General features: G+C 38.3%; 1 protein-coding gene across 10 annotated transcripts in view; it reads left to right on the top strand.

Moving 5' to 3' along the window:
* The window catches only part of CSRNP3 (cysteine and serine rich nuclear protein 3), a 101,407-nt gene that overhangs the window by 48,384 nt on the left and 36,550 nt on the right, over positions 1 to 16,473 (top strand). The window contains exon 1 of one of the 10 annotated variants that reach the window (XM_084524100.1): positions 7,302 to 7,593. The exons of the other annotated variants lie outside the window; for them this stretch is intronic. The gene's annotated coding sequence lies outside the window, so the exon portion shown is untranslated. Of the gene's footprint in view, positions 1 to 7,301; positions 7,594 to 16,473 lie in introns of those variants that run through there. 10 annotated transcript variants of the gene reach the window in all.

The following is a 16,473-nucleotide window of genomic DNA, read 5'->3' as shown; positions in this document are numbered from 1 at the left end:
TTTCCTGGCAGGTAATATCAGTGATCCTCAGAGCCCAAGTTTTGTCCATGATGTAAATTGATGAGCCTTTTTCAAACTATTTGGATATAAACCTGGTAGGAAGTCTGTTTGGTTGGTGTGCTTGCTTATTGAATCAGTGTATTGGAAAAGATGTTGAATAATGATTTTAAAAGAAAATCAAAAAGTTTTTCTCAACTGAAAATGCACCAACGCAACATAAAAGGCTGACAAAAATGCAGTGTTTAGAGGTAGCCTGACATAACTCAAACCCTTCAGTACTTCAGGGTGGGTGATAAACATACCTACCTCATACTATGAACAGAAATCTAACTGGAACATATTAGTGTTCCTGCAGCTAGTGGGTATCAAGCAGTTTAATTAAAAAAATAAATAAATAAAATCACAGATTTCTGAAATGCTGAAATCTTTTTTCAAGATTTGGGCTATATAAGTGCTCTATTACAAGTCTTTATTCAGTCCTGACACCTTTGAGATAGAGGTAAAAATAATCACTTGACTGCTACTTTGACAAAAGAACTTCAAGTTTCAGCCTGTTGCTGAAATGTTGATCTTTGTACAGTTCCAGATCATGTGAAAACTGCAATTATTCTTTGTCCTGTTGGAAAGTTAGCTCAAGAACATCATGTATCTTTGAACACCAGCTGAAAACTGTGTAATCAAACTGCAAATCAACAGCCCATTTTGATTGTTCACTGAAGTAATGGATTTATACCAGCACATAGAACAGTCCTCTAATTTGGTAACATGACTGTGCTTACTTAAATATTGTTAATCAGTCTTCATATATGAAAGAAATGGCAAAAACTGTTCCTTGGAAAGCATATTTCTAAATTGTAGGCACTTACTTCCTGAAGTTTTATTTCAATGTTGGACAGTTCTATGTAAAAGCTGTAATCTCCAAGATATTATCATGTAATAGTAAGATGTTTATTGTAAGAATATATTGGTTCGGGTTTTAACTTGATTAAAATCTGGTATATATGCTATGGAATTTATTTTGGATGTTAAGTACACATGATAAAATTTTGAATTGAATTTCTTTTAAATTTGATTTTGGAGAAAGCCAGACTGTTACCGTGTCTCAACCATCAGCTTTCAGAAAGCTCATAGGATAAGGATATACAAAATATATTTACGTTCTTCATGCAGTCCACTGTCATGGAACATATGAGGGAAAATGTGTTGTTCTCTGCTGATAGAGAAAATTCAACATGAGAAATAAAATTCCCAGTGCTATGCTCATACTATCAGTGGTGATGGTACACAAACAATGAAGTAAAGAAAAATTATTTTCAAGCTTTGCTGGATACACCTAAGGGAAAGAAATCGATGCTGGCCAAATAGAAATGGACAGAATTATTACAGGAGAACCAGTTTCTAAGCTCTAAAGGTTATTTAAAACAGCAAAGAGTTCACATACAATCTAGAACTTAGTGTCATTTTAAACTTTAAATGACATGTAGGGTGGTATATGAGATGTACAAAGCCAGGAAGAAGTCTTGCAGCAAATTCACTTCCTCTGGAATGAGATCCTAAACAGTTTTTTAGCAATTCAGTGAGGACACCTTATTTTAGAGTTTAGTTATCTTCTTGTCTGTAAAAGTCCACTATGTATTTTATTGCCAGTGCGTTGAAAATGTGTTGTAAGTTGTGATGCTTTATGAGTTACTGCCTGCCTAGCTGTTATAAAATGTAAAGAATTGTTATTTATATTTTATTACTGTCTCTACTTAAATTAAAATACATATATTTATGGTGGACAGGAACAAATTCAGACTGTAACAATGAAAGATTCATCTTCCAGTGGAAGGAATCTTTAATTGCTCATAAAAACTAAAGAACTTGTCTGCTTAACTGTGGAAAGTGTGAAAGCAAGGGATGAGACGTTACAGGTTACAGTGGTACTTCAGAAAGTTCTACTGATGACAAATCCAGTGAGTAAATATGGCCTGCTCTTGACTAGATTTTATTCCTGCTTAAACTTCACCGATTCAGTAAAATACTTTTTGGTTTACTGTTTTGGTTTACTGTTGTATAAGGGACACTAGAAGAACCAAACAGGTGGAAGAAAAGAAAAAGAGAAAATATTAGCTACTATGCTTGCTTCAGGTATCTCTAATTGTGTTTATTTTTAAGCTTTCTGCTGGTCAACAGCAAAGTGAAATTTGTAAGCTGGAAAGTGATACTATGAGAAAAGGTGTGCTTAGTAACCAGGGAAGGGAGTAGGGAGTATGTCAGTTAATTTAAATCCTAAAGAAACGCCTTTGTTTCTTCTGTCTGTCTTGCAATTTCTAACAGCACCAGGCATAGCTTTATAGTTCTGAATTACTCCCTGGCATGGATCATGTTGCTATGTCTGAGCTGTCATGGAAACTAGCTGGAGCAAAGCTGGCTTATGAAGTACATACAAGACAGCACAGGCAGTCCCTGTTCTTAAGGTATCTAGCTTTTTCCAAGTCCTTGTTTTTTTTTTTTTTTTTTTTTTTTTTTTTTTAAATAATAAGCAGTTTGCTCTTTAAAATTACCTTATGTTTTATTTGAGAAGCTCCATACGCTGCTCCTGTTTTGGATCTTGCATAAGACTAACATTGGCTGTATCAAGCATTACGGCAACACTTAATTGCTTTGATTATTCACATAATCTAATGCAACAGCAGTCAAGATTATTTTGCTGCTTACTATACACCTCTCAGTACATTAATTTGCCTGCCACAGAGTTAATATATTCTTTGGATTTGGTAGTTAACCAGCAGTTTTCAGAAAGTTTGTGGAACTAGAAAGAAACCCTAAATGTTTACTACAGGGGAGTATTTTTGTTTGAGCACAGTAGCTCTTGTAATCATAGTACCATTAAAGTACCTCCAGCTGTTTTCTGGAAGGAAGTACACTTTCCTCTGAGATATCACCCTAGAAAGAAGGTCATTGAGATTTGTTTTTTATCTTGGAAAGATCCAGGTATTGTAAGATGTAGAAACACTGTATCATTAAAAATGAGGTTGCTTTCAAGACAATCAGTAGGAAATGGTATGCTGTTGTATACCTTGTAGAGTATTTAAAGAGAATTCACTGCTGCTCTGTGGCTGATTTGCACCACATAATTTAGGAAGTTGCTCTTGATCAAGGAGAACATTTAAGAGTGAAAAACTAAGGAAACTTTATATACTGCCCTTAAAACTGACATGACATGGCAAATGTGCCAGAAGTAGAAGTGCAGACTGGCACTGGCAGTCTTTAGTTTTAATGCTCTAGTCATCACTGTTTGGACTTTGAAGGGGAGATCACAAAGGTGCCAGAAATCAGAACAGTTTCTGAGGAGCTATTGTTACTGTTTTCCTTCCATCTATTGAGCTGAGAATGTCTCCTTACCTTTCAAATGGATTTTGTCTGTTTTCCTAAATTTCACTGACTAGACTCTTATTTCAAAATACGGTTGTACTTCTCTGAAAATGTCATTTAGGGACGTGTGAGTTTTTCATGTTTGTGAAATTCAGGAATCTAAAGTATGTTCTTTCTGACAGGCTACTGAAATCCTACAAGCCCCAGTATTTTGAACTGAGTGGTTAATGTGGAAATACTTGACAGTTCAGCTTTGGCTGTGATCTATCTACAGAAAGCACTATGTTGGGAGGCCAGGATGAGGAAGTGTATTTGATTAAATTATATTTGGTCTGGAAAGAAAGATGTGGAATTTATATTTAAGGTTGTCCTACCCTAGTGGTATCGATGGTAACTTCAGATGGAGAGCTTTAATAAATATTTCACCATTTTCTCACAAAGATGTGCATTTTCAGTTTTGTAGAACTACTGAAATGGCAGAGTTCCATGAGAAATTTGTGGCTACACCTCTTCCTGAGCTCAAATTAGAAGAGTTTGTGTGGGCAAGATTTGTGATCGTTCCTTCAGTAAAATCTATAGATCATCCACTTCCAAACCTGGAAGTCAATTCTGAGGCATTTGGCTGCTGAAGCTCATAAAATACAATCCACGGCATCCAAACCATGCTGCTTCTAAGACCTGGAGCAGAGCATGTGTGTGGTCTATAGGATGCATTTCATAAATCCTGGGCTTCTGATCTATTTTGTTACTGGACTGCAAAAGAGTTTGAGCAAAGCCCTTTCTCCTCATGGTGTGGAAACTTGCATTATTGGTTTATTTAGCAAAATAGGTGTTCTCTCTTGCATTTTATTCTAAATTACAGGATTCAGCCATTTAGGAAAAACAAGATATTGAGTGCAAAGAAATCCTTTTTGTCTCATGAAATCGAATAGTGCTGCCCTAGTAATTGTTTTGATTCATATCCGGATCATCCAACTGTGATACAGGATACCAAACAGCATATTATGCTCAATGCATAGCAAAGCAATTTAGTTGTATAAAGTGGGAATGATCTGAAGTTGAAATCTTAGTCTACTTTTTGATAAATGGCTGGTGGTTTTTTTTTTTTTTTTTAATTCTGTGCAAGATCTTTATTTCAGTGTTTATAATCTGTGTATAAAGTACTCAAGTTTAAATGCATACAGGCTAGAATAAAGCAGGCTTTTGCCAGTTATTCCTTTATAACAATGGAGATGATTTGATGCCCAAACTTGCTTAACAATTCCCTTTTGCTGTAGCTTCTGTGGAACATGAAAGCAGAAGAATGCTCCTCTGAATTGGTCTTTTTTCAGAGCAGATGTGGGATCTGGCAGACAAGTTACCTGTATGTACAATTTGTTGTCAGGTTCTTGATTCTGTTTTCATTTGGATTCACTAGGAGCCTTATATTAGAGAAGAGAGCACTTCCTTACCTCTTGGCACCGATGTGGGACTTCAGGTGGAAGGATTGCTAAGCATTTGCACATCATACTTCCACTGGTGCTTCAAGGAGAGGTGTTTTTGGATTTTCCTAAAGAAGTCTGGTCTGTTACAGGACAGGTCCTGTATGACGAGTCTTGTTCAGATCTCTTTCTGCTGTGGAGTGGCAAGGGAGGTCTGGTTCTAAAGTCAATGTGGGTTCTTGCCACTGTGAAACTCTTGGGTGATCTTTAACTCCTTGGGGGCAAAAAGGGCGTCTCCACCATAGTATGGTGGAGCAGAAATTCCACAGGATGGCTCTGATAAAGACCTCCTTCTATTTAGTATACCAGTAAGAATAGAGTGTGGAATATATATGGAGTATATGGTATATATTTAGCTTCCTGAAAATGTCATTAGAATTAGGAAATTCCAAGTTCCACTGTGGTGGACTGAAGCATTTTTTCCCCAACCTTTAAGAGCTGAATAACTGAAGCTGCCTTTTGTGTAGTGTGAAGGCTGCTTGCTGCTATTGTCTCCCTGTAAAAACAACTCATTCCTGCAGGCTGGTTTAACAGTATCATGTTCTTAAATCTGTTTTCCTCTAACCTTCTTTCAAGTTGTGAAAAGGGCTCCATAGTATATATAATGGCACCCAGAAAGTGTGACAATAGTACTCTTTTCCTTACCAGTTTTTGTTCTTTCCATCTGCCAAACATTTGGTCTCCCCCCCCCCCCCACCCTCTCCTTAGTGCTACTGCAGCAAAAATGCCTGCCTTTTGTTTATGTCTTCCTACACTAGCATCGTGACATCATAAATGATATCGCCAGGGGAAAAAATATTCGTAGCTGTAGTTAAACCAGCTGTTCGTTAGCAACCCATCTAGTCTGCTTTCATTTCTTCTCATTAATGTATATGTGATAGTGTTTCTTGCTTAAGAGATGTGGAAGGTTCTCCGCCACGAACCATCTGCTCTGTTGTTGTCTTTGGGTAGATAAAAATGGTGGCATTTTAAAATATACACGTTCTTGATAATAGAATTTTTTTATTTAACAAAATGAATATAAGATTCTAGAACAGATTCATCAGTGGATTTAGCTGTGGGTAATTCTCTGTCCTTTACTACCCATCTATTGTAATTCAGTGTAATCATAGAGACTGCATACCAGCTGATAGAAAACCTTAATAGTACATGATGAGTAAGATGCAGAGAACAATAAAGGATTCGAGAGTTTTGTCACTGATTTGCATGACGACAGTAAAGTGCATGAATTTGTTCGTCATGCTTGTTCCTTCTTCCATGCAAATCAGTGGCAAAACTTCCATAGGACCAGAATAAAGCCAACAAAGAGCAACAAGCTGTCATTTATTCTAATGAGGGGGATTTTAAATAGAAGAAGTTGGTATTTCATTTGTGGAATGTTAATGAGAAAACAGTTTCTTTTTGCCAACTTGCGTTTTTAAAATGCTATGAATTGTTCCAGTGATAATTCACAATAAGATAGCTGCACCTTTGCAGTGTTAATGTTAGGGTTAATTACTTGTTCAGTACCTCTTTTTTGGATGGAGTTGTTCATTTATCATCACTAGCTCTGTGTTAGAATCGAATACCAGAATATTCTGGTATTCTGAGATTGTAGTTAGGATATCTCCAGTAATTCCATAGTGGATTACTGATGCATCATCAGTGGAAAAAAATATAATTTTATTTTTTATTATTTATATATAGCATATGTAAAATAAAACATTTATGTAAGTGTTGTTGTGATTTTGAATATGATTATTCACTTAGTCCAATATAAAATACTCAGGTAAATATTAAGCTTTTAGCCAATATAAAATATTCTTCATAATTTGTGTAAAAACAAATTTAAAAAAAACAAACAAACAAACAAAAAAACACAAAACCCTGAGTGTTATCACATATTACCAAGAAGTGATCAGACTTCATTGCATACTATATAATTTGTCATTTGGATCAGGGAATAATCGTTGCTCAAATGGCCAATTCTTATTCACCTGAGTAGTCTCACTGAAACCAGCAAAACTAATTTTATAACCAAAGATTACAGGATAATGCCCTTGACTGACGAGACAAATTTAAATCAAGGGCTGCTTTTTGGGAGCAATTTTTCATTTAGAAGCTTGTCCTCTACATAAAGGATAAACAGTGGCAGATTAAATGTGTTGGCACAATATTACCTCTTTAGAATATTAATTTCAGTGTGCATGATGTGTAGAGTGATGCAGATAATACAAGGTTTTTGCTACTGCCCACAAGAATAAAAAATACTTTTTAAAACTCTTGAATTTTTACTTGAACCTTTGTTACAATAGGAATAATAATAATAATCATAAAAAAAAAAAAAAGTTGGGGATTTCCACAATGTCTGATGTCTTAATGACCTAAAGGAGCTTTACAATTTGTTATTCCTTCCTCATGGTAGTCCTCAGCTGATTAAAAATAAATAAATAAATAAATCCATAGACGGTGAAATCAGCGGCATGCCTGGCTTTCTCAGACAAAACTCCCATGTGATCACACAGGCAGCCTCAGTGAGACTGAAGCTGCTCAGCAAGCAGTAGGTAATGAGTCTTTGTGCAGAGTGCAGCTCTTGTCGCTGAACAATAAAGCATATGGTACCAGCAATAAAACACAGGGCTGGGAAATTTAAGAAGATTCTGCTGGAACTAGGAAGACAGTGAATATGTCACACATTATAAAATGATGATCAATCTGTTTGGGTTCCTAATTAATAAAAGCAGTGCATGGATTGGAAAAACAACAATTTGAACAGGTCAGTTTTTTTTTTTTTTTTTTTTATATAGATTATTCACACACTTTAGTAGTGAAAATGTAAGTGGTGGTTTTGCTATTTCCTTATTTTTAGTAAAGTCAGGTTTTTTGCATTTGGTAAGGTGGGATTGGAAAGATGCACGGTAACGTGATACCAAGCTGAACTGTATAAATTTTGTGATCACGTTCATTGTAAAAATGTTTTTAGTGTTATTCCTATGCAATTCAAAATTCAATTATGCATGGAAACCTGGACAGCAAGTAAAATTAGATTTATGCTAGATGGATCATTTGCCAATATCATAAAATATTTAATAACAACAATCTATTATTCTGCTATGTATTCAAGCCTAATTCTTTCTCGATGGGAGAGCTGTAGCGTTTGTTTGAAGTGTCTCAAATAACAGACCACCGCAGCGTATCTGGGTGCACGGGGATGTGTTTTCGGTTCTGCTCAGCTGATTCTGAAGGTGGTGGTTGTGCTGTTTGTAATACGCTTCTAGGGCGACAGCACCGGCGTGCTGCATCTCTGCGTTCGCTCCGCTCTTGTGTTAGCAGCACCGGCTCCGTTGTTATTTCCCGGCGGCTGTCGGTCCCCTCGGCCGCGGCTACCCCGACCCCACTCGGTGTTCTCTGGAGGCCGCCCGGCGCCTTCGGCGGCCCGCGGCTACGATCGCTTCGCCCCCGTCCCGCGTCCCCTCGCCGCCTGCCCCCAGGCGCTTCTGTGCGCAGCCTCCCCCTTTCTGCACCGCTCCCGCTGCCCGGCGGCACCGGGCCGGGGCCTCGCGACCCCTCGGCTGCTGCCGGCCGCGCCGCTCGCCCCCGCTGGCTAAAACGTAAGGGCAGGAGGAGGGGGCGCGGGGCCCGTTGCGGGCCGGCACGGGCCGCGCTGCCCCTACGGGAGGGGGAGGGGGAGGGGGCGCGCCCCCGCCCTCCCCGTCCGCCGTCCCGGCGGGCCGGGCCCTGCGTGCCCCGCGGCGGGGGCGGGGCCATACAAACGAGGCACCGGGAGGGCAGCGCTGCTCCGGGGCGGCGCCCGCGGGGCCCGGCCGGGCGCTGCCGGCGGGGAGGGGCCGAGCGCGGCGCGGGCCGGGGAGGCTTCCGTGGGGCTCGCATCGCGCCCGGCCCCGGCTCCTCCTGCACCGCACGGCCGCGGCGATGGGAAACGCCGGGCTCCACTTGCGGGTAGCGCCCCAGCCTGCGTGATGGTGCCTCGCCATCGCTGCCTACGGGCGTTTCTCCTGTAAAAACCGGTGCTGGAGCAAGCACTGATACAGCTCGGCCTGCGCTTTAGACAATGGGTCTAAAAGGGGGGGGTTGCTCTAAAAGAGAGGTATTTGCTTCGTGATATTTCTTGCGTCCGCTGGCAGTCTCTCTAATGGGGAACACTTAAATCCCAGTAACGTCTGCGGTGTATTAACCATGCGACTGGATGGCATGTGCTGAACTTACCACTCCAAGCTAATTTAAATGGAAAAAATAATAGCGAGTCTTGCAATTATCATAATTACCATAGGTGTACAAAAAACATGGATTTCAAGATTAGATTTCTGAGGCAGTTAGGTTCTCAGAGTAAGTGTGTACATAGATGAAATTATTGTTTTCTACTAAAAACAACGGGAACATCACTGCAGAACAGCCTTCTCACTGTTTTAAGGGAATCTTTACGTATACGTATGCTTGCCCTTCCCATACAAACACACTGAAAAATAAACCACAGTTTTCCTGTGGACAAAACTATCATGGTTCAGGGATTCATGCTCTGAATTTCTCCCAGTATTAAGTTATTTTAAAAAAATATAAAGAAAAAAAAAAAAAACACTCCTGGAGCAAGCAGGTGTTCTGTGTTCACATATTCAAGTTACGGTAATTTTGAAATGCTTTTTTTTCCTGATCCAAACTCCATTAAAACTGGCTTACAGAAACGTTTTGCTGCAACTTGATAGTGGACTTATTTGAGCATCATGAATAGCACCAAGTCTTTTTGTTGCATCAGACATTCTGGAGACAGAAACGTAACGCTGACCTCCTGCATTACTGAAATTAAGTGATAATTCTGCTCTTCCCAATTTACTTGAAGAGCTGAGAAGTCCAGGTCTGGTGTATAATGTTTTGGTTTGTGCATGCACAATGTTTATCATGTTCAGTGTCTTAGATATGTGGTCTAATTTATTTATTGGAAGGAGAAGTACACTTTTGTTGAAAAACATGTTGATTTCAGCAGATGTAAAAGACAAATAATAAGGTTTAAGTTTACTATTAATTGGATTAATAAATCTTGGCATAGGGTACATAGCGGAGAGTGTTCGGAAATTCATTCTAAAGCTTAAATATTTTCTCCCAAGTAGCAACAGATGCTGCTTTATAAAGCCCTTACTTGCTCTTAAGAGATACTTCTGCTAACTGAACCCTGAAGTTTAGGTTTTTTCCTCCCCAAACAAGTAGATAGAAGGTCATGCTGTAGCAAGGCAGGTATAATCTATTGCAAGATCAGTAAAGCTGTTTGAAAGATAAACTTACATGTAGTCTGTCCGTGTCTATCTTTATCCTTGCTCTGAACCAATTAGGATGCTGAGAAAAATTAGATTTATCAATGTGGCATTTTCTCAGTAAAATATCACCAAACACCATCACAGCTTTAAAATGTTGATGCCATATGAAGTCCTTCTAGTGAGATTTGATCACTGTTGTTACGTTGCTCTTTTGTAGGTTTTTTGACCCTGAGAAAGGGATTGAATGTAGCAAAAAGACAGATGACTCATCTGCAAACACACAAAACTGGAAAGATTTACTTGGTTAAAGAGATCTGAAATAAGTAGTAGGGCTTTAATTCTCCACAATATGGATACCGTATTCTAATGAAACCTGTAGCAAAGAGAAACTGTAAATAATTGCTAACAACAACAACAACCTGATTTTTTTTTCCCTATTTCATTTGTACATGTAATTCTCTCCAGCACATGCCCTTACCCTAGTCTTATTCTCCCCACACCCCCATGTTTGTATTTCTAGGCCCTTGGCATCAGTTCTCCATCACTTCATAGCTGTGTCTCTGTTTTTCATAATGAAATAGGGAAAATGGGAAGAGGAACAGAAATATGTATCAACATAAAAAGTTGATGGAAAATCCATTCAATATTTAACTTGTCTAAAAGCAAAATCAGGAAAAAAATGAAAAGGAGCTGCTTGAGGTTTTCAGTTTTTTTTTTAAGTTAAAATGTAAAAATTTAAGAAGTATCCTTGCTTGTAATTTAACACTGAAATGTATCAGAACACCTATGTTTAGCCTTTCTAACAAAAAGATAAATATCTTTCAGTTACTACTACATAAATCTATTTATAAAATAGTTATCTTCATTTTCTGACTCAGTGTAGGGCTGGTTAGTATCCTTCTCTTTCATAAACAATTGGGCTTTGCATATTTACCTGCACCAAGTAGTGTGAAATAGAAAACATGAGCTACAAGGTATGGAGTCTGACCCTCACCAGTCTTTCTTAGGGATCTGGGCAGCAACTAGAACATCATTTACCAACTGTAGCTTCACCAGCCTGCAGAGTCCTTGGATTTTGTTGTGGAAATGTAATCAATTGATGCTTTTATGTAGGGTAAGACCGTCGCGTGAATAAGGCTCTGGGTAATGGTAGCTTTCATTAGTGTTCTGCTTCTTTGAGGGCATCAAGAAGAGTTTGGTGTTACGTTTACTTACTTCTTACTGGTAAATCATTTTTACATGCGCCTATAAATAAGTCATTTTGTTCAACTGTGCTGCAGATCAGGATAAATCGGTCTGTGTTGAGCACCATGCTGCTGCAGCTATTCTAGTGTCAGTACCCTAGCTAGCAGGCATAAAGCTAGCATGGGGATCTATAAAACACTGCAATAAATGTGCTGTCTGCTTAAAGCAGAGGGAGCTGCCCTTGTGTCACCACTTCTGCTGCCACACAGCCCTGCTGACTGTGAAACGGGGCTGACATTTCTGTACCAGCGCTGCAGCTGCTTCTGAAACCATCTCCCTGGGCTCCTGCAGGCGGAGGCCAAGGCTCCTCCAGTGCCTGGGAGTGTCTGGGTACTGCTGCTGCCAGGGTGAACTCGGCTGATACAGCCATGGTGGTGGGAGGTTGTTTTTTGAGTAGGAGCCTGAATTCAGCAGTTATCTTACCAGATTTGCAGTTTTCTCTTTCTTAGAATTAAAGAGTGTACTCTTAACCTAGCATGGATATGTTAAAAAACAAGTTGGATCGCAGCTGTCTCCAGTTGTTTTTCCTAAGAAACAGCAAATCTCTAGCAAGCGTCATTTGTCTGGGGGTGAAAGGGTAAACAAAAAAATGTTGAAAGCCACAAAATTTATTTATTCATTGTTTTTAGTGTGCATAATAAATGATACCACTACTTATTTCCTTATTTCCAACACAAACCGTGAGAGCTGAGCAGTCTATTCTCAAGCCAACGTTTTTGTCTTCAAGTATTTAATTGCTGTGTGGGGAGGGAAACCCCATGACTCTTGGGGGACTTAAAGTGCTTGCAGAGTCCCCATTGTTTTGCTCTCCTGCAGTACCAGAGGTTTTGTTGAACCTTTGCTTTCAGAGTAGCTTAAGGTTTAACTTTGTAGCTTTTGGTTAAGTTGCTCAATTGTTTACCATTATGCCCTCCTCACCCACTCAGATTTCTAAGCAAGCATCTTCAACATTAACATGGCAAAGTGAAAATCACAGAGTATTAACCTTCGTCAGCTCCCCTGGAAAAGACAGAATAATAAGAGATTGGATAAAGCAGAATAAATTATATCAAATTAAAAAGAAAAAACACCATACCCATGTTTGAAAGTGTAATCCACATACCTTCACAGCAGGGCTTTTTAGGAGAGCATAGGGCAGATAATTAATTTTGTCCCAGAAGAATCCTCTGGCTGAGATGTCAAATGGTCACAAGGTGCTTACAAGTCAGGCAGTGCTATGGCATTGTGGGCTAGCTGCTTCGTTTTTATTCATCACTGACTTGGTGGCAAGTATCTTGGGAACTGGATGGGTACACATACTTATTATTAGATCTGCAGCTTTTTGGTCAGCCTTCTGGAAGAGTTTTCGGCTTTGAAATATAAAGTGAACTGAACTGAAAAGGATTTTTAGACATGCTTCTTCTGATTCCAAGCCACTATTGCCAAAAATTCCAGATTTTCTTTAATATTACATAAATAAATAAATAAATAAATGTTAACAGTCGAGTTAATACAATTAGGATCTAATTTTAGATCAATCTCATTGTGGTCTATAGCTTTACATATTAATGCTGTGATAGTGTTGTACATTTCCTTCAATGGGTGTTGTGTTGAGATGCAATCTCATGAGTGAGTGAGGACCAGTGTATAATTTTTGCTGGCCAAAACCACAAAGTTATTAAGGGTAAGATTGGTTGTAATTGAACATATGCTTTAAAAATCCTACCTTTTGAGTTTGTCAGTCATAAAAAAAATACTGAGAAAACAGTATTATAGACAAATGTTTCAGTTTATTGATTACACGTTTTGCCTCTACCTAAAATCGACCTTTTCATTCTGTGGTCACTAAATTCAGGAATTTGCAATCTGAGTTTAGCTGATCTTTTTGACTGATTTCTTAAGGAAATAGGCTTATGCAGTTATGATTTCATTGTGCCTGTCATATTGTCCCATATGTCCGTTATGTTTTCCTTATTATTTTTTTAACCCATTACCTCATTTCAGCTGGGTTTCAAAGAGTAGTAGATTGTCTTCAAGTATTCCACAAATATGTGGTGAGGTAGAGAAGAGAATGGTATTTTACAGTGATGAAAAAAAAGTTTTCATTATGACTAAATCCCTGAATATCAAGGTAACCACACAGAATGCATCAAATGCTCTGGGGAAGAGTATCAGTGAACCAAACCTCCTCCTGTGCCTTAGGTAATCTAGCGACAAGATGCACATCCGTAAAGAATCAGGCTCCCTTAGTTTCACAGGGTATTTTTTTCTAAATCTGCAATTAAATTCTGCTTGTATTTCTAGCTGATAACTGAGTAGCTTGTTTTTAGCTGGTGCTAGTTGTAGAAGAACAGGTGAATTGTCAACACTACATACATTTCAGTGGCAGGAGGGAACTTGTCAGTTGTTTTATTATATCAATTAAGTATTACCTGCATTCAGTAATGAGTTGTACATCTTATGGGTTTTTCAGTGAATTTTCTTGTTTAGTGTTTATTATCAACATATTATTGCTAAAAAAAAAGAAAAACAAACAAATAAAAAAAACCAACATTTTTTCTGGTTGAGTAGATAGTGAAACATCAAAAGGTAAATAATAGAAGAAAAAAAAAAACAACAACCTTCTTTTAAATTAAGTATGATTTTTGTGGGCCTGAATGCCTCCTTAGTACTGTCTTGGGTGTGCATTAAACCTGCAAATTGTAACATTTTATGTTGGTTGTACTTTGTCCTTGATTTAGACATGAAAGCTTGAATTATTATGGCCGTAAAGCTATTTTGGAAGATGATAGTTTCAAAACATTACAGCCTTCCAGTAGATATTAATATTTTATATTTTCCAGTCTGAATAGTTTTATTGACCGTTCTCCGGAGAAGAAGATGCACTTAAACATCTTTTTACTAATTTTGGCTAAGCCTTGAACGAAGACATGACTTTATGCTCATGCCATGGAGCATGCTCATTTATTTCTTCGGTGGTAATTGAATGTTATCTCCTCCTGAACAAAATTATTTTGGTTTACAGGGGCTTGTTTCATATACACTGTTCAACAAATATATCTGCTAAAGAAAGTAATGTGAAGTAATGTTTTTTCTGATACTTTTGAGCTGCTGTTTAGTTTGTAGTATTTTTTTTTTCCCCAGTTTACTGGTAGAAAAAGGTGTCAGAGTTAATCTCTTCAAGAAGTGTCTTGAGCTACCATAGACATTAATCTGTGACCATGTCACCAAACTACTATTAATGACTGTACAAATATGTATTTGGTATCTGAAAAATTCTCACAGCCTTGCGAGGATATTAGCTAATTGGCTTAATACTGTTCTTTCTATTCTTTCTTTTTAAAAACAAGATGTTATGGGAGTTTTTTTATGGCTTTGGTCTTCAAAAAAGAGAAAAGGGACAAAAACAACAAACCAAAATCTCTTGCTTGGCTGCTTGTAAGTTACCAGATTCCCTCCCCTCCCCTCTCCTCCCCCCTCCCCCCCCCAAAAAAAAAAAAAAAAAAAAAAAGCTCACACTGTAACTTTTAAATGACTTATTGTTGAAGTTGGAAAGACATAAAAGACATGATCCAACCATCTGGGCTCCACGCAAATTTGTGTGTTCTCCCTCAGAGAAAACCTGGAAGCTGCTGGCACTTCCAGGTCTGTATTAGGACTTGCATGGGCACATGAGAAGGTATTCGTGCAGCTGTGCCTTTTCTTAAGTGGCTGTGACAAGGCAAAGGCATTGGGTTGGACACAATCATCTGCCAAGCTGGAATTTGAACGCTGAATTAAGGAGAGGAAAGTTGAAACAGCCTCCATTAGGGAACGTGCTGAGCATGCCTATTGTATAACAAACTGCAGCAATACTAAAACGCAAATGGCTGCTGGCTGTGCACAGGCAGCTCTTTAATATCTCAGGATTTGGTGCATAATAAACTAAGACCATTTTTCATTCTACTTATGCTACAATTTCTTACTAACAATATTTGGTAAGGCATATTAAACATCTGCATCCAATGTGTATACGTAATTAGATTTTTTCAGTGTGTGACAAAAGGAAACCTATGTTAGAAGAGCAACAACATTTGTAAAACAAAGCAATGAATAATTGGGAAATAGCATAATTCTTGTACTCATATGACCCTTTACTTTGTATTTATTTTGGTATCCAAATCAGTATGTTTACACTTTAGAGATGCCTGTTGAAGCTACGAATACATTTCACAGTACTGTGACTGTATTAGGGCACCGTTCTGCTGGACAAATCAGTTCTGCTGAGAAGCAAGGTATATTGGTACAATTCATCTGCTTCTGCCGTTTGTGCTGGCTTGCTGAAAGTGAGCTAAGCTAGTGCATATCCTTAGCTACATGATCAAAAACATAGCATAGATGAATACCTGTGGCATGATAACACAACTTCAAGGATGTCTGTGTTTTTTATATCTGCTTTGTTTACCATCTCCTTTATAACTGGCCTTCAGTGATCATGACAGCACATGGCTGCACTATTTGATTTATAATTTTTCTTAAACAGTGGAGAAAAATTGAAACTCAGCATTTTTGGATCAGCTTCCAATTTCTGTAGGAATTTTTTACGTAAGCCTAAAAATCCTCTCATCTTTTTTCTCTCTACAGTTTTACCTCATCTGTTGTGCTGTTACTCAGTCTGTATTGCCATCAATTGTCAAGAACTTACAAATGTTCATTTGTTAAGGCACTTATTTAATATTTGAGAGATGTCTCCACTAATAATTTCAGGTCTTTTCCTCAAAGTCTTAGGGAGTGAGAGTTCTTTCAACCACAAGAGTTGCAAGATTTTGTTTTGTTTGTTGTACTTTTTAACACAGATAGAACATTTCCCTGCTGTTTGTTCACAAAAGTAATTGGACTAATACAGAACTGAAAATAAGTCTTAAAATAAATGGGCAAGAAGTGAGAGAATAAGAGCAAGCTCTTTGTGTTCCTGTTTCCAGAAGAACATATTTAGAGGTCAGAATAGCCAGCATAATTGATTCCTGCCAGAGGCAGTATGAATTTATATCTTTACCCTTGACTTGACTTCTAGCCTGTATTTATTTAGCCGTTTAAGTTGTTGTAGCCATTTCACTTGACCATCTCCTTTGGCAGCCTCATTGTTGCCACCTCACTTCCTCCATGTTTGGAATCATAATGGCTGG

This window comes from Aythya ferina, assembly GCF_964211825.1.
Source record: "Aythya ferina genome assembly, chromosome: 6".
Taxonomy (NCBI): Eukaryota; Metazoa; Chordata; class Aves; order Anseriformes; family Anatidae; genus Aythya; species Aythya ferina.
Note: the sequence above shows the minus strand (reverse complement) of the source record. Positions and strands in the feature narration are given on the sequence as shown.